Genomic DNA, 27,089 nt, shown 5'->3' with positions numbered 1-27,089 from the left:
CAAGCAGCGATCAAAGAAATAGTATGTAGAAACGCAACGTTTTTGACAAGTAGGCAGCGGGAGTCAAAACTAAATATTGCCTCAATAGCTAGGTTATGTACTAAAGGAAAAGGTCCCCGTTCTCCAAGTTCTGTAACTAAACAAAAAAAAAAGGGGGGGGGGGTGGTGTGGTGTGGGGTTTTTCCCTCAGAGCCGTCACTTTGTGCTCACTCGCCCCTGGTTTGGGGCTCTGGACCCTGTGGCCATGTCCTCCCTCAGCGACAGCTCAGGGCGCCTGAGAGAAACTCGGGGCTGGCGTCAGAGAAAAACCCTTCACGGGGCTAGAGACGATGCTGTCTTTAAAAACCATCTGGGTGCGTGGCGGGACGGTCTAGCACGGAGACGAAGTTTGGCGGCGAAGGAGCGGGCTGTGAGGGCGTCCCTGCCACCCGAGAACTCCCAACCTGCGCAACCGCTGCACGCCGGCACCTCGCCTGGCCGAAGGACGAGGAGACGCCGGCGGCCACCGGCCTGCGGTGCCAAGGATTTCTGTTTATCGGGAATACAGTATCAGTGAAGTGTCCTGTGCCTGGAATACAGTCTCTCTCTGCAATGACAGAGGCAGACCCATTACCATTTTTTCACTGAGAAATGCTTGACTTTTACTTTCTTTCTGGCAAAAGCCAGTGCTCCATAAAAATTAGAAATTCAGGCACACAGAAAAGCACTAGAGAAAAAGGCAGGGTAAAAATAGGAAAAAAAATAGAGTCACGTTGCCATTACAGCACTGCAGGGTAAAACTCCAAAGTAATTTAGGTTAGGAAACACATCCTGCATTGCAAACATTAGGACAGAAGTCTTCTTTTCCACATGTGACTCTGGGTCCACATTGCTTGAAGTACAGCTTTTTAACTTACGCTGCTCCTTAGTGGAACAATACTCATACAATAAAAGAAAGTCAATGACTGTTTTTCGATTAGGTACCATTTGGAAAAACAAACTTCAGAATCAAAAGAACAGCAGCTGCAGACAAACATGAGTTTGGCTACTATAACTAGAGGGGCAGCACGATTATGCAAGAAACACTGTGTGCTGATTTTAGAGAGATGCAACAGAAACAGCAGAATGGAATTAAAGAAGGCTAAAACCTAATAAATAGTGTAATCCTCCTCAGGAAGAAAAAGGAGCTAAAGGACCTGTTTGACCTTTCACTTACCATTTGAATCTCCATCTTCAGAACTTTCTGCTATTTGGCAATCTGGCATTTCACTGTCCCCTCTTAGGTCTGAATGTTCAGAAAGCATGACAATCTTCTTTTCAGAAGCAGATTTAGCCACAAGGAGAACCCTCTCTCTTTCATTTTCTGACCCAGATTTATTTTCATTCCCATTTTTCTGTCGTTCTTGAAGTACGCTTCCATTTTCTTCCATAGAAGAATCCTGTGTGGACTCAACTTCCGTGCAATCCATGTTAGAAACATGTTCTTCTGGAGACTCTTCCGCACTCTCTACTTCATTTTGGTTTTCTGGAACTTTATTCTCTTTATTGAACTAAAATTTCCTCCTCTTTGCTGCGATACTTGAAGACGCTTTGTTCTTTCTGCGTTTCCTTTTTGACATCTCTACAAAGAGATATCAGAAAAAGTAAGCCAAAACATTACCAGAACAGTTCTTCCTTCAAAATCCAGCATCCTCATTGTCGTGGTTTAAGCCCAGCTGGCAACTAAGCACCACACAGCCGCTCACTCACTCCCCCCAGGTGCGGTGGGGGAGAGAACCAGAAGAGTAAAAGTGAGAAAACTCGTGGGCTGAGATAAAAACAGTTTAATAGGTAGAGCAAAAGAACACTGCGCGGAGAAGCAAAGCGAAAGAAGGAATTAATTCACCACTTCCCGTCGGCAGGCAGGTGTTCAGCTATCTGCAGGGAAGCAGGGCTCTATCACGCGTAGCGGTTGCTCGGGAAGACAAACGCCATTACTCCGAATGTCCCCACCTTCCTTCTTCCTCCCCCGGCTTTATATACTGAGCATGATGTCATATGGTATGGAATATCCCTTTGGTCAGTTGGGGTCAGCTGTCCCGGCTGTGTTCCCTCCCAACTTCCCGTGCACCCCCAGCCCACTCGCTGGTGGGGTGGGGTGAGGAGCAGAAAAGGCCTTGGTGCTGTGTGAGCCCTGCTCAGCAGTAACTAAAACATTCCTGCTTTATCAACATTGTTTCCAGCCCAAATCCAAAACACAGCCCCATACAATCCAAAACACAGCCCCATACTAGCTGCTATGAAGAAAGTTAACCCCATCCCAGCCAAAACCAGCACACTCATCTTACTTGACTTACAAGGAAAATTATCAAAGGAGCTCAGGTAACATTGTCTGTCTCCCTACATATGTCTAGAGAAAGAGGTGCAAGTTAATGAGGTCAATTTGCTATTAAATTTTAAAAAGCCAGCTACAGAATTTCACTCACAAAACCATCAGCTTCAAGATTTTATGAGCAGAAAATTCTTACTTTAGATAGGAAGTATTACCAGAAAGCAAGGTTATTAGGTGAAGTTGCTTACTGTCTTACTACGTGAACTAATATAGATGAACAGAAAAGCATTTGGAGACGAGCCCTTCTTCAAATCGGTTATAAAGCTGTAAACTTCAGAAGCTAAACACATGTTGGGCAGAGTTAAAGAGACAATTTTAAGGGAATATTTGCTGGAGAAAAATTTGCCTGTGAAGACTTACACCTCACACGCTTTCTGTTAACCTTGTTTAAAACAAACTTAGCATTTTTGCCTTCCAGAAAAACCCACCGTTCTTTGTATCGACGGAGTACTGCACAAAGCGCATGGGTGAAGTCAATGGCAAAATTCCTAGTCCTGTTATGGAGACCAGGAAAGTTCACACCATGTCATGCGTTTTAGCCGAAAGAGACCCAAGTCCCTTTGTTCTTTCATGTCCTTTTCACAGGAAAAGTGAGGAAATAATTGTCTTTCCTTTACATATCTATTATTATTGCTCCCCTATTTTTCTGCCCTTTCCCCCTTCAGTTGGAAATCACACTAAGAGGTGGCATAGATTTTAGCATTTGAGGGCAGGGAAGGGAAAAATACTGTTTCTCATAACTAAAAGCTAGTTGAGTATTCAGAAACTGCCATGTACAACATTTTTGACTTCAAGAGAGAGCAATTTAGGAGCCGTTAAATGTCAGTTGGGTCATCAAGTCCAGTGTCTTACAGTGTAAACCATCCACTGTACTTGAACTTCATAACTATATCGAATGAATGACCTCTGGATTTATCTCACGTTTTGAAGCAAATTAAAAACACTGAACACCTCTGGCACAAAGAACCAGGCATCACCGAAACCTGTTATGTCACAAAACCAGAGAAGGTATCAGTGACTTTAGCACCTTCTCCAAGAAAGTCTGAATAAAATGCAACTTGCCTTCAGAGCACGGTGTACTGGAATCTACAGGCGCTGCTGGCATCTTCATCTTTTCGTTACACTTTGGGTCTGTTTTCTCACAGCCAGGAACATAGTTCTGCTTTGGCATTACACGGTAGTAAGGCGGAGCATACTTCGAAGAGCTACAACCTTGCAACAAAGAACAGATATCAAAGAATTGTGTCTTGCATTGTTGGTTACAAATACCGAGACAAGTCTTAAAATCATTAGCTTCAAAAACCATACCTCTTTTCTTGCGAGATTCTTGAATTTCTTCACAGCGTTGTTCAAAATCTTCATCCATTTCCTCTCTCACGATGGCATATGCAGTATCTCTCAAAGCACAAGCTCTGTGCCTAATGAGACGATCTGAAATTTTACAGTCAGAACTGAGTCTTTTCTACCAGCCGATGAAATCCTTTATTTTGATTACTTATCGAAAGATTTTGCGCTTTTCATAGATAGGTTCTGAAGGGTTATCTCAGTGAATATTTTCAGCATAACAACATAAAAGTTAATCATTAAAGCAAAAGCACTAGTTACTGATCAACACTTCTATCACAATTTCTTGTCCAAGTAGTTTAATGCTACAACATTTACAACCTGGCAAGAAGTGCTCTCTGTGGATGTTTAAAATGATCTAATCCCAAGTCTACTGTCCACAGACGACGTTTATCAATTTATACATTTTTAATTTTTCCAAATTAGGGATCAAAACACATTCTTACCTCCAGGGTCTTTATCTGGGTTGTACTGTAAAGCATTGCTGCAGATTAGATCGATGTCTTTTAGAAAATCTCCTGCAGTTAGGTACTGGTGCAAGTCAATCTTCGAGAGAACTGCCGAAAGGTCCATGGGCTGTTTAATGACTGCGTCATAATCAGGTACCTACAAATGAAATATGCGTGTTCAGAGATTTAACATGGTATCTACCAACATTAATTATTTTAATAACGTAAAATAAAGGACTTCTTCAAAACCCCAAATATTTATGACACATCCAAAGATATGGAAATTAACCAGTTAGTTGCTTGAAAATAGAAGGGCTATTTCAACTGGCTTTGAAGAGACAGACCAGAAGAGGGAAAAACAAGAAGCAGGGAGGTCAGAAGCACGTGTGGGGCAGAGAAGGGAGCAGACACCCAGAGTGGGATTCATTTCACTTCACTTCAGAAAATCACAGCTTTCTCAGTAGAGTCACCCGAGATTCTCTTTGTTGTTGGCGGGAAGAAAAAGGTGCAGGAATGCACCTTTGAAGTATCTGTCCTAGGCATCTACTTTTGCATGAGATAACTGGACCGAGAGGTGCCAATTTCTTTACTCAGACCATAAAAGGAGCCTAATGACTAGTAGAGATGAGGACATCTAGGTTTAGGTTATTTACATCTCAGAAACTAGAAGTAAAGGGAAAGACAAGTCAGTGGATGTTTAGGGGAACAGGACTTTGCTGAAATGCAAAGCTCTATTAAAACGACAGCTGACTTCCAAGTATATGCCCCTGGCTTAGACTTATTCAATACATTACATGAGAAAAAAAAAAGACAGAAGCGTATGGGAGGAAGAAGAAACCACACAGCCCTTATGGTTGATCTTATACGGAGGAGCCCCAGACGAAACAGAGAATAGAATCTTGGAATTTATTTTAAAAACTGCTGTTCTTACTCCTGTTCTCACAGAAACTACTGACAGTCAATTAAAGAGCTTTAGGCTTTATTAAAACAGTCCTATAGATACTGTTTATAATTATAAAGAAAGAGATCTCTCTGCTTTTCAGTGCTGTAACATGCCTACATGTCAAAGCCTTTTCATGAGTGAACTGTGTTGGCAGTCGGTCTAACTGGCAGTTGGTCTAACTGGCAGTCGGTCTAGATGATCGTTATAGGTCCCTTCCAACTGAAATACTCTAAAGTTCTGAAGGCATTGCAGAAGGAACCCGGGGCTTTCAGTGAAACTCAAATAACAGACACTTGAGGGCCTCAAGGAGTCAGCAAAAGTAAAAGCAAACTTTCTGCTTCTTGAAAAATCAGAATAGTACGGTCCTAAAAACAAAGACAAACCTTCCTATAAAGAGCACACAAACTCTGAGAAATATAAACACGCAGAAATTATGAATACACGCAGATAAAATGGTATTACAGATCAACACTAATTTACCTCCTCTGGGTCGACAGGCTTTGTAAATGCTCTGAAACGTCTGTCACCGGCAAGTCTACGAGTCACATCCCTTAAGAAAATCCTAAGTTCTCGCAATATATCCTCCTCCTGCTCCTCCAGCTGTCTTATTTCTTCCTCTGTCAGCTGTGGAGGCTTAGGCGGTGGTGCTACAGGCAGTACTTCCAATGTCTGCCAAGCTTAAAAGAATCAGAAACTTTTAGTCAATTTACGGTACTCAAATACAAGCCTATGAAAAATTATTGATAGAAAATTACCACCAAAGCAAATGCTGTAGAGCTGTTAACTTACAGTTAGCAAAGTTTTCTATGTAGAATATCCTCACCTGTCTTAGTTTTTGATGCAGGAGGTTTAGCAGTTTGATTTACAATTAAGTCCTCAAAAAATGTTCTTCTTTCTTCCTCATTAGGCAACTGGATTTTGAACACTTCATCATCATTGATAAACAATTCTTTTATCTAAAGCACGAGGAGAAAAGATATTTCAGATGTAAGGTCACACAAATTCATGTTCTGTTCCAAAAAGATGAGTGCCTTTCCAAATTAAACTGAATAATCACCTTGATAAGACAAACTGTGAAAAGGTATCTTCTTGGCCTTAAAAGGCTGGATTTTCATAGGTTAGCATGGCAAATTAAAGTATCTTCTCTAAGGAACACCTCTAGAGTTAAAGCTCAATGAAGGGACCCTATGATACACTGATAAAGTGCTGACATTCAGCACCTCCTAGACTGCTTATTTTGTATTTACCTGCCTTGCTGTCCTTTAGTTTGAATCTTTATGGCAGCTATAGAAGGAACAGGCAGGATTCAGGAGACAAGTGTGGGCTTTTTTGGTAAGGTGCTGTGGGTTTTTTTTAAATTAATTTAAATGAGGTGTCTAAAGCTGCACACTTCCAAGTTTTACTCCATTTTTCAATCTCTACTACCAGAAAGTATGGAAGGAATTTCAATACTTATTTTAGAAAGAATTTATTAACCGTAGAAGAATTTCTGTAGAAAGTTAAGCCCTTTCAAAGCATTTGATGATAAACACATCTAGGCAACCCCCTCTCTCCCCCCCAGTAAATGAGACAAAATAATCAGAGCAGCATATTCACATTTTGAACACCTTCCTTTAATGCACACTCTCAGATACCTAGAAAGCTAAGCACATACTCTTACTGAATTTTGTTAAGAAATACAACTAAAAATAGATTTCCAAGTTACTTAAACAGAAGTTGGAACTTAGCTTTCTGATTTGTAAAGCTTTCACCGATATGAAGAAAGAAATTGAAATTTTTAATAAAGAATTTAAATTTGAAATTACATTCTATCATTAAGAGTGTGACCATCGTACTTTCTCTGTAAAACTATCTTTCACTTTTCAGTAAAAGTATCTTTTTCCCATGTACATTTCAAGCACCGTATATTCTTGCCTAAGTACATACCTAACAATCTTGAAGTCACTGGAATTATTGTCTGAAGTAAATGTTTATGTCTGTCTAATGAGCATGAGTGTGTGAGAAGGGGGAAAAAGTTGGGTCAAAGTCAAGCTCTTTACTCAGAAAACACTTTAGGCAAATGCTTTCAAGCATTGTTTTGTCTAAGCAAATTTTAAGAGACCTGGTTAGGGTGCCTGAGTAATAACAGTATGAATTTGCTTAAGAGTGCACAGTACTCCAATGTTTAAAGGATTTATAAATTAACAAAAAACTGACTAAAAAAAGTAAGAAAAGTATCAACAGAAATACCTCTTCTGGGAGATCTGCATGACACACATCAGATGTTGCAAGCAGCAAAACTGGAGCAAATGCTGGAATGTTCTGCAGTAGTGTTGTAAAAGTAGCTCTCAATGTAGCTCCAGCAGCCTCCCACCACAAATGGATATGTGGAATATAAATGATACTTGGTGCTGTTCTTTGTGCTTCTCGCATCAACTGGTAAAATGAAAGCTTGGATAAGAAAACTAAACCATGTACAACAGGCTAATAAATAACTACGCGTCAGTCAAACTGTCTTATGAAATAGGAGCACATGCAGCCAAAACATCAAAACAATCCAACAAAAGAACAACTCCTTAACAATAAGGTAAAATTTTCACTTTACTCAAATATGGACATTGCTACACAGACAGAAACTGACCTGAATCTCTGCCTGATTTCAAAACTACTTAGGTGTAAGGTAATGCCTAAAGAGCCTTACAACTCAGCTGCTGTGGTGGTGTGCCTGAAAAAACAAGACTAACCCTTGAGCAAGATGTATTAGCCTGGGTAAATCACTACACGACTCTGACTGCACCATTTTCAATTCAGAGTGCGCACATATCCAAGTCACTCTGAAGCACAGTTTGAACAAGCAAAGACCTATGTGAAAAGATGAGGGCTGACACTGTGAAAGAAGCCTGGTTACAATTCATAACTTCACGTACATTTTATAAGAGGTGACCAGTCTGAATAGCTGCCTGAATAGCTAAATCACTCACAGCCTCTCATTATCAATCAGACCAGATTACGTGCTTTGGAAGACCACAAGCCATTGCCTACAGATGGTACCTCGATCACAGAAGAGGACATGCATCTACCACATGAGGGAAGCGGCAACAGTCCTTTCACATGACAAATTTCTCCGTGCACCCTTTCAGATTATCAATATTCAGGGAGTTCCTGTCACAAGATGGGAAGTGCACGTGGTATATCCGGGCAGTGACTAGACATGATAGTTATATGACCGCAGGTGCAACCATCACATAACACAAAAGGAATTGTTCCTCTTATGTGACAAATGAGTATCCAGTCATGTAACATGTCCATCCTTACTTGTAGAGCTCTCAAATGCTGCTACTAAAGGTGAAAATATTTTAATACAGTGGTGTCAAACAATGAAAGGGATTTCCTGCCTAAAAGTAAAAAGGAAAACAGCACTAAATCTGCTTATATTTAATTTATAGTATAAGAAAAACAAACATAAGCGTTCCATGAATTTTAACGCTTTTACTGCATATACTGCAGCAGTACAAGCTGTATATGTATATATAAGAAAAGAAACACTTCTTTTCCCCAAAAGCTTGATTGCCTTACAAATATAATGAAAATGAAGGTTACAAAAAGTGCATGACAGGCAGTCAGGCTGCTGCAGAGCCATCTACTGGGAGCACAGATTCTTAAGCAGCAATGAAAACAACTTTCTGGATCCCACCGAGATGGGGAGGACTTCTTGCTATAAAGAGGGGTTTATTAGCAGCACCTCCCAGCTTCCCGAGCTGCTAGCAACATCCTCACTTTCCATTCCTTTGGAATGAAAGATAGGGCCACATGTAACATCCTCATTTGGTATCATTTGATCTAGCAGAAAAGTGGCTTTTCAGACAGAAGTAAACCTAACAGCACATTCAAACCAGGCCACCTCCATTAACAATGAATTTTGCTTACTTTACTAGTTTATATACAGTTCATGAATCCTATGAGATTAAAGAGAAAAAACGGTACCTGTGCACATGTTTCTTCCGATGATGTGATGCTAACGAACAAAACAGATAGGTCTAGTGTATAGACTGGAAACTTTTCCAGGGCATGTATTACTGCAGGTGCCAAATGAGAAGCTTGCCCGTATCCTGGCTCTCCAACTAGTAAGAATCGTGGCCTGCAAGATGTTGGCTGGTAATAAGCATTTCTAGAACAGGAAGAAGAAAACAAGTTTAAAAATGAGGTGATGAATAGGCACACAGATGATAAGGTTTTTTCCTATACACCTTCCTTTCTTTTTTTTTTCCCTTTCGGTAAATACTCTCCATGTTCCAGCAAATAATAAGCTGGTCTGTGATCAGGAACACTGTCAAAGCCCATTTTCTTTTTAAAAAACTTGTACCATACCTCCCTTAAGAAATCCTGCCAATCCCCAGCATGTCTGCTGTTCCTTGGCTGGGTTAAGTAACAGCTCTTAAATCATACAGGGGGACTGTCCAGCTAAATACACATGTGACAACTCATCAGTAACCCAATATGGGGGAGAATAACAACTCTATCTCTCAGCACACGCCAATCTGGATCTCCTCACTGCCCGTAGACACTGATTTTCAGTAGGTCTTGAGTTTAAGTAGCTGTGAGATCTCTACATCTGTCTAGTTTAGCTGAAATTTGGCCATAGTTACTGGACATAGTGGGAAGGAAGGAGTAGAACAACATTTCTAGAAAAAAATTAACGTGGGCACTGAAACACATTAGCTGTATCTGAAGAAGTACACAAATGGACTGGTTAAATTACAGCAGTACACTCAATATGTATTAAGATGTATATTTATTTTATTCAGTCATTCTAATGTTTCATCTTTGAATTGTCTATTAATTTCCTAGTAATCCTGCTTTACTAGCATGAAACACATTTGTGAAGAGCATTCGTTTTTTTCCACCACAATACTATTGTACCTTTGCTGGCTGAAGACAAAGGTATAGAGACCTAACCAAGCTCAGCAGGTCAGAAGATTTTCTGGACAGCGCAGCAATAGAAAGTGAGAAAAATAACTGACCCACCAGTGACGACAATAATCTGTTTTTTCAACTGTCAGCTTATATGACTTCCACATTAAAATGTTAAAAAGTTAACATAAACTCAGTCGGTTAAAGGTACAAAATGCAGACATTGTTTAAGTTTTTCTCACAGTGTTTTAACAAACCATTTCTCAGTTCTGTTTCTGCTACATAATTCGCTGCTGGTTTAACAATCTTGGAAATTAGAAGGGCAAAAGATGTCTACACGAATCTGTAGGGGTTTTTTAGCTAAAAGGACAGGTAGCACGTTTCTTTGGTCTTGAGTCTTTCAAGGAATGCCATGGATTAAATCAACACATTCTAATAGTCTGTGGACCACTTTGACTTAGGAAAAGAGGGCTGGGCCATTCAGTTTGATGGGTTATGGCAGTGTACTCCATTAGAACCTCAGTACCCAGCTGGATCTTCACGCTTACTTCTTGCAAATATTGATCACCCCCCCACACCCCTCCTCTCTACTTCTTCATCTACCACCCCTCACACCAAAACTGTTTACAGACACGGCCATCTGAATAATGCAAACATCAAGGGACAAATATGTACCTGCTAAAATTGAGGAATTTTTCCTTTTGTCTACCAGGCATTTTAGGAGTTGGCTTATCTTCAAAGATTGATGGTGATTCCTCATCACTGTCAATCGCATAATTTCTTAAAATATGATTTAAACTGTCTGAAAGACAAGAGAGGTTTGTTAACTTTCCTGAATAGTCCATATCTCGCTCTCACATTAATACAGCTTCTAAATCAGTGCTGGAGACCCCTTATATTGTATTTCTTCATTTGAGGGCACATGCAGAATGTTATTTTCTGAAGAGTTTATCCTACCACAGATCTAAGGAGATTGCACAAGTCTCTACAAAGCTGTCCTACATCGCATGATTTGCATAAGGTATTCTCTCTCTGTTGGTGAAAACAACAGGAGGTTTCTTCCTTAGAATAAAGATGATTAGGAACTTCTGTAGTTCCTAGACACCTGAAAAACCCAACAAGGCCACTTCCTTCTGGAGCAGGTTCCCCCACTGGATGTGGGGAAATTAAGTGAACGTGGTGGCCACAGACTTCCCTTTGTCTAGGACTAGTGAGTCAGAATATACAGACCAACACATCTTCTAAATAAGGCTCCTCAAAGATCCCCGAAGGAAGAGATCATGAAAGGCCGACAACGGAGACGGGATGCAATTACCAATCCCTTAGCCTCTCTGCTTTTATATTGTTGGTGGGTTTCTGCCTCTTTCACCAATGCAAACAATCTACCAGCTCTACTGGGAGTAATACTGGTAGGATATTTTCCAGGGATTAGGATAATAACTAACTATTCATGGATCTCCGTTAATCAGGAGTGCAGCGAGTTTATCGATTTATTTGCTGTCACCAACCGACAGACAACTTGGTCAGGGTTGATGCAGTCAGGAGTGTGAGCTCACATACGCTATGCAAGCCAAGCCCCAGAGTATACGTTACTGAAACATTCTGATCTCATGTGCAGGCGTACAGTGTGATCCACAAACATTCAAATTAAGAGACTATGGTTAAAAATCACGGTAGCTGTAACAATATTTAGCTTAAACCACTTATACTTGTATTGTGGTTCTGACATTCTTCACAGGAATTAGAAGCATTCATGTAAAAATGCCCTCTCCCCCCATTTAAACATTTATTTTGAAAGAGGTGCCTCACACATTAAACCTTAAATCCATCTCTACGAATGATAAACACGATATTAGCTACTGTGAGAAACAGGGTGCTCTAGGAGAGAATGCATAGTTCTCTCCTATGTATTGCGAGTCATTCACAGCTCCCATCCAGCACTTCAGTTTAGAATCCAGAATAAAAACTATGCACGATATTCCTGAAATAAAGGCGTGCATGTGCATATTATAAAATCCTACTGTCATTATGGCTGAGAGGTTTCTGTATGTTGATTGCACAAATCAGAAGTTTTTGCTTTGGCAGAAGTTTAAAGAAGCGGCTACTATTGTTATACCTTGCTGTTGGTCCTTCTTTAGAGCAAGCTCTGCGTGGGGAAATACTCTCTGCAAGGCTTGTAAAATTCTTGCTAGTGTGTTTTCAAGCAGTGGTTTTGAAATAGGTGATAGTGCTCGCCCAGGTGAAGCCACAGCCCTCCGTGAAGCTGGAACAGTCTTCTGCATAGCCATGACAAAATCCTTCGCTGTTATTTTAATAGAAGCAATATCTAACTGCAGTTTCTCACTGCTTTTGTATATTTGAGGATAGCGGCGGCGCAGAGCACAGAGGGCAGCTTCAGCACATAAGCATTTAATATCAGCACCACAGTATCCTAATAAACAAAACAAGAATCAAATGTTATGTCAGTCTCAGGCAACACAGAAGTCAAGGCCAAGGTTTCCAAAGTGCAACACTGAAAGACTTTGTATGCAGCTAAAAATTAACAGGCTAAGAGATAATCCAAAGCGTTACCGAACTGCAGAGAAGTTTTGTTATGTGGCTCACAGCTTGATACCCTGCGCTTATGAAGCGGCCTCCTAATCAGAACTTTAGTCCTGAGGAAGATGCCCCAAAGCTATTTAATGTTCTGAGAGACAAGAAGAAAATGACAAGAAAAGAAGCATCTAACTTTGTTTGCTCCCAAGGCGTGTCAGCTGCCTCACGCTGCAGCAAGGCACAAGAGCTCGGGTGCTGCCTGGTACAAGCTCGGATTCCTTAGGACTCAGTCATGTGCAGTGACTGACTTTGTTTTCAAACTTACCAACACATTTTTCAGCTAGCTCTTCAAGAAACATGTCCAGTGGCTTAGGGGTCCAGTCTCGTGTGTGAATCTTGAAAATATCTTTTCTGAGAGCAAGAGTGCTTCAGGGTGAAAGTGCCTAATTGGATTAAATAAGTAAGCAAACATGAACCACTTTGGGAATGAAAAATCTTAAGTTGCTCCAGCACCAGCCTTGGTAAAAGTTGTTGTTAGCAAAAAGGAATTCTTGCGTGCACACCATTTCTGTCATTTTCTAGATGAGATAGCAGTAATTTATAGCTAATTCAGACATTGATCCTTACTTAAACGTTTCAGTGACTAGCAGCATCCCCTTTTCTTGGCTGGTCACAGTGAAACCAAAATTAATTCTAGAACTACCTACTTGTTGAAATCATCTTAGTCATATATATTCAGTACCAGATCTGCCCTCCACAGCACAACGCAGCTCTCTCCAGACATCCCTCTTTTGTCCAAGTTGTACAACACTGATTTCGACTTTAACTGCTCCGTGATACTGCACTGTTATGTGATTTTGTTACAAAGAGGGACTTTGCCACATTAGCATTAGGGTTGAGTTTAAGTTCTGACCTCTTTATTTGGCAGGCTGAAGAGGAACTCTCGATCAAACCGTCCGGGTCTTCGTAAAGCAGGATCTATAGAATCCAGCCTGTTGGTGGCTCCAATTACCACAATCTCTCCTCTGCTGTCTAACCCATCCATAAGTGCCAGAAGTGTTGATACAATAGAGCTAACAGAAAAATATAATTTTCATTCACTGGTTTAGTAAATTTTGTTACGTTTTACATGACCTTCTCCAATGACCACTCAAAAAGGACAAGTTTTTATTGATGAGATGCTCCTTACTGAAAGACTCGTTTTAAGACATAAAGAAACAGACAAGGTAACACAGGTCTTGTGCTGCTATCAAGCTTAGTGAATTGTTTTCAATTATTGTTTAAAAACCGTCTGAAGTTTAGTAGCATTGAATTACTAGTTTTCAGGACAAATGAATGTGTCACATGAAGTTAAATAGGTTGTGGTCTTCTTTTCACAAAGATCAAGCAGCTTCTATGTAGGTACAAAAAATGTACTACCTATGGATTTCGTCTTGTTCACAGGACCGCACAGGAGCAAGACCATCTATCTCATCAAAGAAAATAATTGAAGGTCGCATCTGGTAGGCCTAGAATGAAAACACAGGAATACTGACATAAGTAAACCAGCACAATTTTAAAGAGAAAAACGTCATAGTTGGAAAGTCACTGGAGCTAGATTTTTCCAACTAGCATCAGGGATCTCTACTAATGGAGCTAACGGAGTAAGTGGCACGAGTAACAGAAGACAGCAGCTATGTCAACCCGCTGAGACTGGGTGACAGGAAACAAATCATACCAGTAGTTTTTACAGCTATTTGGCAACCACCGAGAACAGAGCCAGGACTTAATTCAATTAGAGGTTCTGGAAGCAAGCTTCTGTTATGAATTTAAATGACCATGCTTGCAGCCTGCATCTGTTTCCCTCTGATCTAAAGCCACCGTCTCTTGCCTCTTGAAACCTTTTTTGTGGCTGTTTGATGTTTTTTTGAGGGGGTGTGTGTTACTTTGTGAGGTTCTCTCATTTGCTTTATTAATCTTTCCCAATACACCTCAAGATTTCAAGCCCCTAAAAAACCCACTGAAAAAAGAAACACTGACAATCCCGTTTCAGTGGAAGGAACTGACAAAACCCAAAAAAGAGTGAGTTCTTAAAAATATTGACCACAGAAAACTACAGTTACAACTCGGACAGAACACGTGGCACGTTTCCACCTTACCTGATCAAACAATAAACGAAGCTGTCGTTCAGATTCCCCTGCCCATTTACTCAGGCAGTCGGCACCTTTTCTCATAAAAAAGGCTATTCTCCTGTCACCTTGGCTACATTCATTAGCAAGTGCACGAGCAACCAGTGTCTTCCCAGTCCCTGGAGGGCCATAGAGGAGACAGCCTCTGCAATTAAAAATACCAAAGATTCACATAAGAAAAAAACATCATGGCAAAGTACCTATTACAACCCTCATCCCTACAACACACAACTCTTCTCTCTAGCTTACACTTCACGTGTAAGAGAGCGGTAACAGCTGAAGCGTGAGAAAAGTCAAACCAGATGGAAGTTTTGTGTTCCTACACAACTCAACAAGGCAGTAAACAACATGAATAAAGAGGATCATGCAGATGTACAGAACCTTGAGAAATGATCGTAGTGTCCCAGAACAACACTTCCAAAACTGCTGACAAACTAACAGGGGTGGTTACAGCACAGTGGAGCCAAACAAGAACAAACTTCAGCACAGAATCTAAGACTGGGCTAACTTATGAATCACCAGTTCATTCTTCAATGATACACGGCACATTCATTCTTGTTTTCACAAAAGGCAAGATTTGATAGTAAAGCATTTAATTCTCCCGTAAAAAGCTTTAAGTTAGTGGACTTGGTCTCCCATTGCTGATGATAAACGAGGAGGAAGTCTAAAGCTGGGATATATAAATATAGCCATCAGATAAATATAGCCATCAGATAAATATAGCCATCAGCTAGAAAAGCCAATACACTGCTGTTTCAAAAAGAATTTAAATGAATAAAGAAGCAAAACACAGATTTTGTTGTCGTTCTTTGTAATACTTTTAAAGTTACTGAAAGCAAAGGATTAAAAGTCGTATTTCAATATACCATGATTGAGTTTTGCTGACCAAGAATATGTAAAGCTAACAATTAAATCTCTAATAATTTCATTTCATAACTAAGTACAACAAACGCTGCAAGGTTCTAGTTGCAAGTCCTATCAATTGTAAAATTGATACTTGAGCACTTGAAAAAAAAGAGAGTCGGTGGGAGAGACAACTGGACATCCAAGAAACAAATTACTGTTGACTACCAGTAGGTAATTCCTTCTTCCTGCTTATAAACTAATGAAGTTGACTTGTACGTAGAACTCAAAACAAAAACACTCCAACCCTGCCTTTTAAAGGCAAGACACTTTCAAAGTATATTCTCCCCACACAGTACATCTTTGAACCTACATATATTCTGGATTCTATCCATTTTTAAGAAATTACTTTTTACTACTGCTAAAAAACCCCATCAACACTCCTGAAAATTTTGAAGCATGGAAACATATTGATACCTCAGTTGAATATTCTCATGAAAATGGGTGACCAGCAGGTCGAGGGAGGTGATTCTTCCCCTCTACTTCACTCTCATGAGACCCCACCTGGAGTACTGCGTTCAGCTCTGGGGCCCCCCACGTAAGGACAGGGACCTGTTGGCGCAAGTCCAGAGGAGGGCCACAAAGATGATCAGAGGGCTGGAGCACCTCTCCTATGAAGACAGGCTGAGAGAGTTGGCATTGTTCAGCCTGGAGAAGTGAAGGCTCCGGGGAGACCTTAGAGCAGCCTTCCAGTACCCGAAAGGGGCCTACAGGAAAGCTGGAGAGGGACTTTTTGCAAGGGCATGTAGTGACAGGACAAGGGGTAATGGCTTTAAAACTGAAAGAGGGTGGATTCAGATCAGCTATAAGGAAGAAATTCTTCACCATGTGGGCGGTGAGGCACTGGAACAGGTTGCCCAGAGAAGCTGTGGACGCCCCAACCCTGGAAGTGTTCAAGGCCGGGTTGTATGGGGCTTTGAGCAACCTGCTCTAGTGGAAGGTGTCCCTGCCCATGGAAGAGGGTTGGAACTGGATGATCTTTAAGGTCCCTTCCAACCCAAACCATTCTATGATTCTATGAAACAATGTCTGTTACCTTGGAGGTTGAATTTTGAATCTCTCAAAGACTTCTGTGTAAAGCAAAGGAAAAACGACCATCTCTTTTAAAGCTGAAATGTGGTCAGAAAGACCACCCACACCATCAAACCGTACCTAAAGATAAATTCAAAAGAACACATTTCATATGTTAAAGAAAGCTGCAACCTTGATAAGGTTCCATCAGAAATTGTATGTCAGCACAAAGGAAATGCTCTGGGCAATTTTCAAACTGCTTGAGAGAAAACTGTAAACCAAGGTAGCTGTAGACAGCACATTATTGAAAGCTTTCATAAGCACTGGAAACATCTCACTGACACAATGAACTAAAAATACTTACTGAACAATCTGTTTGCATTGGATCAACGTCAGCCAGACTTGCTCCAATTTTCATTCGATCCTTGTGAATTCCCTTCAAATCATCTTTCCGAAAGTTTAGTGGAAGACACCTGTTTTGAATTAAGAAGAAAGAGAAAAGCGCTTTCTAACTTACGATGCAGCTAGAAGGTTTTTGCTTTTATAACAATGGCAAGTGAATGCAGAAAACCTTACAAATGAGCTTAAACTTCCTAAATAGTTAAATACGTGTTCAAATTGTTTTATATTTAATGTCTGTGAGTAAATAAAGGAAAAAGGTCACTGGAGGCATTAAACTGGGTTTACTTTAACAACTCTTAGCAGTTACGAATAGCCACACCAGTCAACACAGCACATACATGAATGCAAGCTTCGAACAAGTTATTCCCTATGTGGAGACCGTGAACTGACCTCGATTTGTGTGATGAAAGAACCCCCCAAAACACAGTGACATCTTTCAAAGATTTTTTGCTTCTACATTCAAAAAGTTACAGCCCAAGGGGATACTTATTTCAGTGCGGATTAACATTATAAAGGCTGCCCACCACTGCTGGTCCTTCCCAAGGACTTTGGGATGCGTGTGTCAGAAGACACACATGTCTGAAAGACACTGGGCTGAAAACCTGTTTCTTAGATTGTTATCAAAATAGTTTTTCTAGACCAATTGTTAAGTAATAAGAGCACCGTCATTTCCTCTATTTATAACATTTTCTGTTACGATGGTTTTCTTTCGGAATGAACTACTGTAAAGCACAGGAGCAGTAGTTTTACATTTAAAAATTACATAAAAGTGTTCCTCCCCCCATTCCCACCTAGAAATCAAATTGCTTATTAAAAATCAATTCTAAAAATCCAATTTTAGAGAGTCCAGTTACAGTCGTCAGTACCAAGAGATACGATTAAATATTGCCACAATTTAGAAACTATACAAGATGAAGAGGATAACAGTTCACGGTTAGACAGGTGCAAACTCCTCCCAAGTAGATTTCTCCCTCCCCTACGCTCCAATTTCATTAACCTTTTTGAATCTCTGTTACAGCTGCGCTTCCTACGCCTCTCCAAATGCTCTTCGTCATCAGATGAGGAAGAGGATGTGGAATCCCTGTTGTGGACTGTGTGTCTCCGTCTGCAAACATTTAAACAAACAAGCGAAAAGAATTGAAGTACAGACTAAGTGATATCAAAATTTAAATGAATTGTATCTCAGAATTTACTTTGAGATCTATTAAGTTTCCAGATCAGTGTACTCCTTATGAATCTGATTTCAAAGTACACTACATGATTTTCCTTATGACAGCAAAATTCAATTTTTTTTAGGAAGGGAAAATGTTTAACTAATTTGCAAATAAATTTCATGAACAAATGACGCATTTTGTCCAATCTCTCTCTCTCACACACAAATAGAGTTTCACTTAGCATTATGTACCCACTCCGTGAAACATAAACCTTTTTAACTGATTTAAAAATCTGGCTTCAGAAACCCTTCCTTCCATAACTGTCTGCTTTCAGGGATGCTAAACAAAGTTCTCATATCTAGCAAGAGACAGCGTTCTCCATGCTTCAGCTGCTTACAGGACCCAAACCCCCTTTGTCATTACTCTTGCCATTTATCATCTATAATTTCATTTAGTATTTTTCTTGTTTAATGATAGTTTCATACAGAAACATTAACTGATTGCAAAGAGAAACCAGAATCAGTATTTGAGTGATTAAAAAAAATTCCACTAGAACTTCCATACAGGCTCTCCCTCTAACTAAATTATCTTCAGTTTTAAGAAAATAATTGGTCTCCTTCAAGACTGAAGAGTCTAAAATTTTCAGAGTGAGATTCTGGCTTCAATTCCAGAACAAAAGAATTTCAGTTATACAATCTCAGCCACGACCTCCATAATCACCTCATCAGTGACCACAAATACTGCATTCAAAAAAAAAAAAATCTAACGGCTAATAAAACGTATAGTCTCCCCCCCAAGATTTGTTTTCTTTATACCCTCAGACTACCACAGCAATAATCATACTACTAATCTGTAACTACCACCAATTCAAAACCCTTGCCCCTTGAAAGCATTATTCAGTAAGGGGCCTGACAGCATTCTTGATAAATAAGAACTATCACTAACCATACACCAACCTGTTAGTTCTTTTGCAGCAAGAGCCTTGTGACTGAGCACTTCTAAATGAGTATCTCTGTCTGACAGGTGAAGACCGGCCCGAAAGATAGTTCTTACGTTGCCTTGGTTCTGTTGAAAGCAAAGAATTTAGAATAATGTTACAAACAAGTTTAAGAGAAAGCAGGATAGTGAAAGAGGCAGAAAATGTGATGTGTTTCACTGATCTCTCATTTCAGGGGAAGTTTCAAGTGATTGGGGGCGGGGTGTGTGTATTTATTTTTTTTAAATCAGCGCACAGTAGAAGTGAAAAAACACGCACCTACTTTTTAAGGAGAACTGAAAACCACAAGAGTAAGGTTATCAATTCTGTTTAATTACCATTCTCTCAAGGATACATAGGTCATTTTTTACTGAAAAACAACAGGAAGCATGCCAAATGGCAAAGAAATACAATGTGCACAGGATACATACATTTAATAAAATTTAACTGCAGAATGAAGGTAATAAATTTAAATAGGAGTTGAGTGTGTGTATACATTTTCATTAAAAGAGTAGCTCACTTATATGCAAGAAATTAGCTCTTAAGAGAAACTGTGCATATAACCTACTTTCCAGTGGAGCTTGATAGCGCTCAACAGTTTTCCTCTGTCGAAAGTCATAACGCTTTCGAGTGTCTTCGCTTTCTTCTGTTGAAACTACTGTAAATCGACATAACGTTAAACTGTTTAAGTACTGTTGTAAATGATACTAAATTCAAAATGCACTGCACAGATGCCTATAGGTTTTACTATTACCTTCATGTTAATGACACAATAGATCTGAAAACCTGCAAAACCTTAAGACCAATTTATGCAAGACACATTCCAGAAATTACAATACACAGAGGAACATACATATAGATATTGTTCTGTCCTCACTGAAACTGCTGGGTGACGTCTCATCAGTCTTAGTAACAACAATACTGTCATCTTGCTTAGCTAAGATGCAGCTCCTGTGAAAACCACTATTTCAGAAAGTAATTCCTTGTTATTTTGAGAAAGTGTTTCACAGAAATGTTTTTAATACTCTACAGTGCTAAGACTAAGCATGGTAATCTAGCTCCCAAACCCTAGCTCAGCCACATGAGCAATAATGGGCAAGCCACAGGTGTGAACCTCCCCAGTCAGAAAACAATGTCAAATGCATACAGTTTATGCCACTAGCTTCTGTAAAGTAACTTGAAGTTTCTTCATGAAAGACAATATGAATGCAAAAGACAGCGTATAATTGTCTAGCAGGTTCTTAATAATACCCTCTCACATTAATAGCTGGACACCAGGTGAGGAATGTACATGCTCTGTTCACCTACCTGCTCACTAAAATTAAGTAAAATTTTATTCCTTGGAAAGCACTACCCATTTTTTTCTTCCCCCCAAAAGGTCTCACTGCTTTCTGAATGCAAGATAAATTACACAAGATATATAGACAGCACATGGAAAACTGAAAAATTATTTTGGCACCACTACCATCCCAAGTCCTTGGTACTCCAACGCTCCTGTCACAAAGGCATGAATTTCTCTGCTTTTCTGCTCCTCTAGTCCTTCCCCTTGCTCCACTCATCTTCTTTACACCACCACTGACACGCTTTCCTTTCCCCACTCCTTCCTGGCATGATTTTAATTATAGAAGTATATTTTAGTTTTTTCCTAATTTGAAATTCCAGAGTTTTCACTTTGATCACAAATGAATTGCCCCATACTCTTTCTTTCTCATTCAACATACGATTTGTAATTACTTTCTACAAGTCTCTCCTGCCCAGCACCCCTACATCCACACACTTGAACCAAGCCATATAGAGGAGGTCTGATCACCAAGGTGCACACCTGGGAGCCACGGGTTCAATCATGAACAGGCCACGGACTGTTCTCTGAACAAGATCACCCCAGTGCTCATTAACACCTGGACATCTAGCTTGAACCTTTTTGTAGGTCTCCATTGCCAGTGGTCAAGTCTTACACAGGCTGTGTAACATGTCCAAGATACTGCCCTCACTGCGTATTGCATAAATCATCTCTTATTCAAGCTCTGATGGTCTGATGGTCAGACAGGTGATCAGGCGCAGGGCACAGTCAGACAAGCGTACTGACCAGCCAACTATTTACACGTGACTGGCCCTTTTTATACCCTTGCCCCTCTACTTGCCCACTCTTGTTCCTCCCAGAATCACCTAAACCCCACCCTTGTCCCGCCTTTGGTTCCTGCCCTAAAGATCCCATAAGTCCTGGGTGAACTGCTTTTCCCCTGCATCCCACAGTATGTCCCACCCCTAGGCAGTAACCCCTTAGTCGGAAAGGTGATCTGGAGAGCTGCCCCCGATGACTCATCCAGATGGGTTTCACCCCTGGACGCTGGGGCGGATGGGGCGGATGGCTCCGCTGAGACAGCCCTGGGAGGGGCCCAGACAAGGTGGCTCTTCCTCCTTGACTGGAGTCCTTGGTTTGGGTCCCTGCCTGCCGTCGTGCACCCCTGTGCTCCTCTGGGCTTGTGCAGATAGGACTTTGATGGGCTGATGGCCCTGGGAGTAGCCCGGCGGGGTATTATTTGGGCTCCCCCTCCTGCCACTGTCTCTCTGAGCTCCTTTGTGGGTGTGCAGAGGAGGTCTACCGCAAAACCTAACACCCATCGGCTCAACTACCGCCACATCCTTTTCTGTCCTTGAGTACAGTCTCGACCCATTCTGTTCCATCCAGAAAGCTCCTACAAGGATCGTTGGACTGACTGCCTTAATCACAACTGTCATTCTCCTTAAAACCTTAAAGTTTTTCCCCCTCACTTCAAACATAAAGTTAATATGGCCTTTTACCATTTAACCTGATTCCTCGTGTTATTTCCCGCTGAGTACCGGGATGACAGCTCCTAATTACAGGACCAGACAGCAGCTTTCACTGACTACCTGCTGAACACAAAAATGAACAACACTGTCTTCTCCCCTGCTGATCTTCATCCTCTGGAGGAGCTTTCCATACACACCGGGCAGCGTCCCTTACTTCCTGAAAACTCTTGCCGTACTGCTCAAAACCGTGAAAACTGTCCTGCTGCTGCTGTTGCATGATCACTCTTTCTCATTCTGAGTAATAACGTCCATTTCTTGTATTCCCACCTGTTTTTTTCTCTGAATATCTGTTCTGAGCTCTCTGCAGTACTGCCCTGAAGTCCGTGACTTGTAGTGTCAACAGCAATATAGATTTTTTAATAGATGAAAAATACCGAGTAGTTCAGCTCATCTCAGTTGTTTAAGACAAGGCTTTTGGCTACAGCGTAGTAAAGAAAATTTAAAACAGAACTAATCTACAGTGCCACCTTGATTATCAGCTATTTCTTCAGCAGCTCTTTGGATTTCTTTCTCTCCTTGGGAGTACATATCGAGGTTTTCCTAATTAAAAGAAACGAGAAAGATCAGTGACAAATATGCAGAAAACCCGACATAGGCATATTGCCTGCCTACAGAGTAATATTATCAAGGCACTCCAGAGACAGAAAAGATTAAATTAAGGTATGGGAAGAGAGAACTGGAACATCATTCTGGCATCCAGAATTAGTAACAAGAATTTCTGCTCTAAAATAGGGTTTAGTACATGTGATAGTTAAATACTGATCCAGATACAAAACTGAGGGTATCAGTTAATTACAGGTTAATAATCCAAGAGTGTGGCAGAGCCCAGGAAAAAGCAATCCCTAGCAAACAACATAAAATTTGTGCGGGCATTTGAGAGATGATATACAAAGTACTATGGACAATTCCGGTTTCATTAAAAAAAAGGATTTCAGATCTAAACAAAAAAACCTCTGAAAGCCGGCTATGAAGATGTTTAAAAAATGAAGTGCTTGTCATTCAACAAGACAGGAGAAGAACTTAATTTAATAGAGCAAAACTAAGACAGAGGAAATATGATTGCTGTATATAATTTTAACGTAAGTTCCTCTAAGGACAGAGGACTATTTAAGCTCACAGGCAAGGCTGGCACAAGAACACACATAGATAAAGCAGGCATCAATGAATTCAGCTTTCAGTAAGATCTGAAGTGAAAACCCAAGCCCTGAAACAGCTGTTTGTAAACAGTGTCCATTCAAAAATCATACGGCAATTCAGAAAGCATAGTATAAGACATGTATTTCAGCATATCACTGCTCTTTCATGTCTTCTGAAGAAGGTATTTTCTTCACCCTTAGAGCGTATCTGTAGCATGATCATACCAGTAAGATGTTAAATTATAATTAGAGAGCAAAAACAAATGTTATTTTAGACTACGCTATTCTTTGGAAGAACTTATTTCAGCTCAATTAAAATTACAACTACGTAATTCCCCTACGTGAAATACACTACTTATACAAAAATAGTAAAATAAATTTGTATCTACTTCTTCTGCATCGTGGAACACCCCAAGGTCTTCCATCATTCGCCGCCTACGCATTTTCTCCATGTCATCCATTTTTTGCAAGACTGCTTCTGCAGTACTAAGATAAAAAGTTAACATGTAAGAGCAAAGACAGGCAAGAACAAAAACACCCATTTAAAACAGTACACATAATCAATATGATATTTTAATACAGTATTCATAAAGCAAGAATCATTGACAGACAAGTTTTTAAACACTACTTAAAAATTAGATCAAATGTTCAAGGTTTTTATAGATTTAAGAACAAGTGTTTGAGATTTGCAAAAATACACTGTTTTCAGGTTTGTTTTCCCTCTCGGTGAGCACAGTAAAAAAAATCCATTTAAGCAAGAGAAAAATAAGAATTCTAAAGATCATAGTAAGACAACAGAAAGAAATTATGGCAGTTTTTAATAGCACTTAAGTTGTTCTGCATGATAGCATTAAGTAATTTTCAGCTCACAGCCTTCCTCAGACAACAGGCTGCTTGTTCTTCTCTTAACTGTAATCTAAGTTTTGTGCTGGTTTTCCATGACTAGACATGCTGGAAAAAACATCCCACTGCTGTTACACTTGGCAAACCTTTCCGAAAACAATGTCCATTTGGGCTTCACAAAGAGAATTAAGCCATGGACAGACAGGCAGAAACACTGGGACTACTTCACTTTGGCTTTATCCAACTTTCCTCAGTATCTTAACTCAACCAAGCATTATAAGAACATTCATAAGCATGGAAGAAAAGTTAATTAAAAATGAAGGCAGTTCTGATGCTAAGAAAATTCATTTAGAGGGCAAGTTAAATCTACTGAAAGTCACAACGTAAAGTGATCTTCTTGGTTCACAAGACAACACATAAACCCACCGAGCCCATACATAAAAGATGCTCTCGTATGAAGACCTCTCTGCAACTGGCAATCCCAAAACAGAGACACCAGTGGCAAATTTCAACATTGGCTGTGCCCAAATTCTTTACACATGAAACACCTTCCAAATACATCCTCCCGCACATGCTCTCAGACCTGGAAGTCTTAAGCAGCCACAAGCACCTATTTCCAAAAAACAGGTTAAACAGTTTTGCTGCCAAGTACAAAGGCCCACACCTTACACAAATCAATGTATTAACAATAATTACAGGACATACCAGTGCAGGCAGAGGAAGAGGAGGAGACCCTACCTGATCAACGACCACGGAATGTTAGCGGAGGTTGCCAGTAACAACCCAGAAGTTCCAAGCTGCACCACCCTGGTGGAACTCTACTATGGAAGGCACCTGCAGCCCAGCAGTTGTCACACGGATGTACCGTATACGTAAGGGCACGTAGGGAAGTCTCAGCCTGAGCACTGAATACATTTAGCTCTTGCTGCCAGGAATAACAATACCTTTTTCTGTTGTCAAAAGAAGGAGAAAGTCCCTAGCCAATATGATGCCATAGCAGAAAGGCTTGCTAGTAAGGCTCATTTTAGTAGCTTTGTAAGATCATGAAAAAAACCCACTTACTTTGTTATAAGTTTGTCGAACAAAACAGATTGATTTGTAATGGTGTAACGACTTTGTTGACGTCTGCAGCTTCAGCGGACCTCCAAATCCCCGTTTTCTTCATGGACTTGTTGTGCAGCTTTTGCATCAGCTCTGGTCTTCAGTGTTCTGGTGACTACAATGCATTAATGTATAAAATATTTTGAGACAGAAAATACGTTAGTCCCTTTATTTCACCGTTGCTCTAGTAAAATGTAAAAAAATCTGCAGTGGCTTGATTTTTTCTTTAAATACTGAATTGGAAGTTATTGTCATCACCACAGCATTCAACTTAAATTAATTATGTTTACCTACCTAAAAGCATGACTTGTATAGCAATTTTTTAATAGACTGGGAAGCCAATCTGATGAAAACAAACACGCAACTTTTGTTCCATGCAGGAAGCAAGTTCATTCCAGTTACTTCTTTCTGGAAAAGTGAAAACAACAAATACCTCTCTCTAAGGTGTTTTTACTCCATCCATGTCAAATTGTATCGAATAGTTTTTTTAAAAAATTATTTATGTGGGAAGTCTCTTCTTAAGATGCGTGGTTTTAGTCCATTGTTTAAGCATGCATCACTCATTTTCTGCATCCTGACACAAAAGCTCTAGAAGATAAGAAACGTCTCAAGATAAACTCCCAAATAGCAAAGAACTCAAAGGCTTGCCTGCTTTAAAAACTATCTGCCCAGTATTTACCACACAGCATCCTTTGCCACGGGTCTGTTACTTGCACTATCATTAAAACAGTTAAGAGAGGTCAGTGAGGAAGTAGTGCACAATTAGAACTTGAATTACTACACACAAAGCGCATTTCAGGCCCCTTCCTGCGTTCAGCCCATCCATGGCTGGCAGGACGCTGCCTGGAAATAACGCATTTTCCCAGCTGCCAGCAAGCAGCCTCACAGCACCAAGCCTGCTTGTGTACTCAGCACAGTGATTCAGTTCCAAGGTGAATCACTGAACTTCAGTGACACCTTCCCCACATCAGCGGGTTTGTGCGCCTCATGACTGAATTACTTTTTAACTCAAATATTACCTCCTATTTGCAAGAACGATTTTCAATTAATTTGTGTCCTGCAGACTCCAGAAAATCCGTGTCACAAAGAAACCTGAGCTAAGGAACAGATTCTCAGGCACTAGTGCCTAAGAGCAGGCTGGAATTCACGCTGTGTTCTCCCCAAGCCTGACAGGAATTAATAGCATATCCTCCTATTCTCACCTACCTCTTTTCGTAAAACTCATAGGAAATTCACTATCTTTTCACTATCTATTTTCACAACTTCAGCTGCTTTGGGTTGATGCGTTCAGCAGTTTTTGTGGCCAAGTTAAATAGATGGTGTGACCAAACGCAATCCTTCTCAGAAACCAGAGTAAAAAGGAATCCTAGGGAGTTACCACTACTTACCTTCTTTATATTCTTCCTTTTTTTTGGTCTGACTTTGGCTTTGCCAACTGCCTACATTAAGAAAGAGAACAGAGGAGAGAAAGAAGAAAAGAATGATTGTATTAGAATATTGTATAGAAGTCTTGTATTGTACTGTTCCCCATCAAGACTAGGGAACCTGACCAAGTTTGTAATCCAGTGCTCCACATCATGCAAAGAAAAGCCTGTGGACCACACTGAGGATTCAGATCCCAAGTCTGCTGCGTACCATATGCAGACAGTTCGGTAAGGACGCAACTTTCCTAACCGGCTAATCTTGAAGTCTCAATAGTGCAAATAACATCTCAGTAACCAAAGCGGAGGAGAGATCTCAAAGGAGTTGGGAAAAGATGCACGTTTTTTATACAAGCAGAAGACTTTTACTAAGAAGAGTGATTCTGGTTCTAAGACACTGACACTGACATTAACATAATCATACTCCCCCGCAGATTTTTAGCTGTAGATTTATCATGATGTGACTCATTGTGCATGCTTTCACTTTTCCTTTTAATTCTATGAATTGAACAGAGATTGGACATCTAGAAATACAATACCTCGTAAAGCGTCTTCGATTGACATTTTCACTTAATATTTCCTTGCTTTTGTCAAAGCTAGAGTCTGAACAGGGCGGCATGTTTTTTCTCAT

At 40.3% G+C, this 27,089-nt stretch overlaps 1 pseudogene; it reads right to left on the bottom strand.

The window, feature by feature from the left end:
* Positions 1-338: 338 nt before the first annotated feature.
* On the bottom strand, positions 339-27,089 carry LOC132320823 (ATPase family AAA domain-containing protein 2-like; annotated as a pseudogene).

The sequence above is a fragment of the Gavia stellata genome, unplaced genomic scaffold, assembly GCF_030936135.1.
Source record: "Gavia stellata isolate bGavSte3 unplaced genomic scaffold, bGavSte3.hap2 HAP2_SCAFFOLD_85, whole genome shotgun sequence".
In the NCBI taxonomy this organism is placed as follows: Eukaryota; Metazoa; Chordata; class Aves; order Gaviiformes; family Gaviidae; genus Gavia; species Gavia stellata.
The sequence above is the reverse complement of the archived record's forward strand: the minus strand, read 5'-3'. Positions and strand labels throughout refer to the sequence as shown.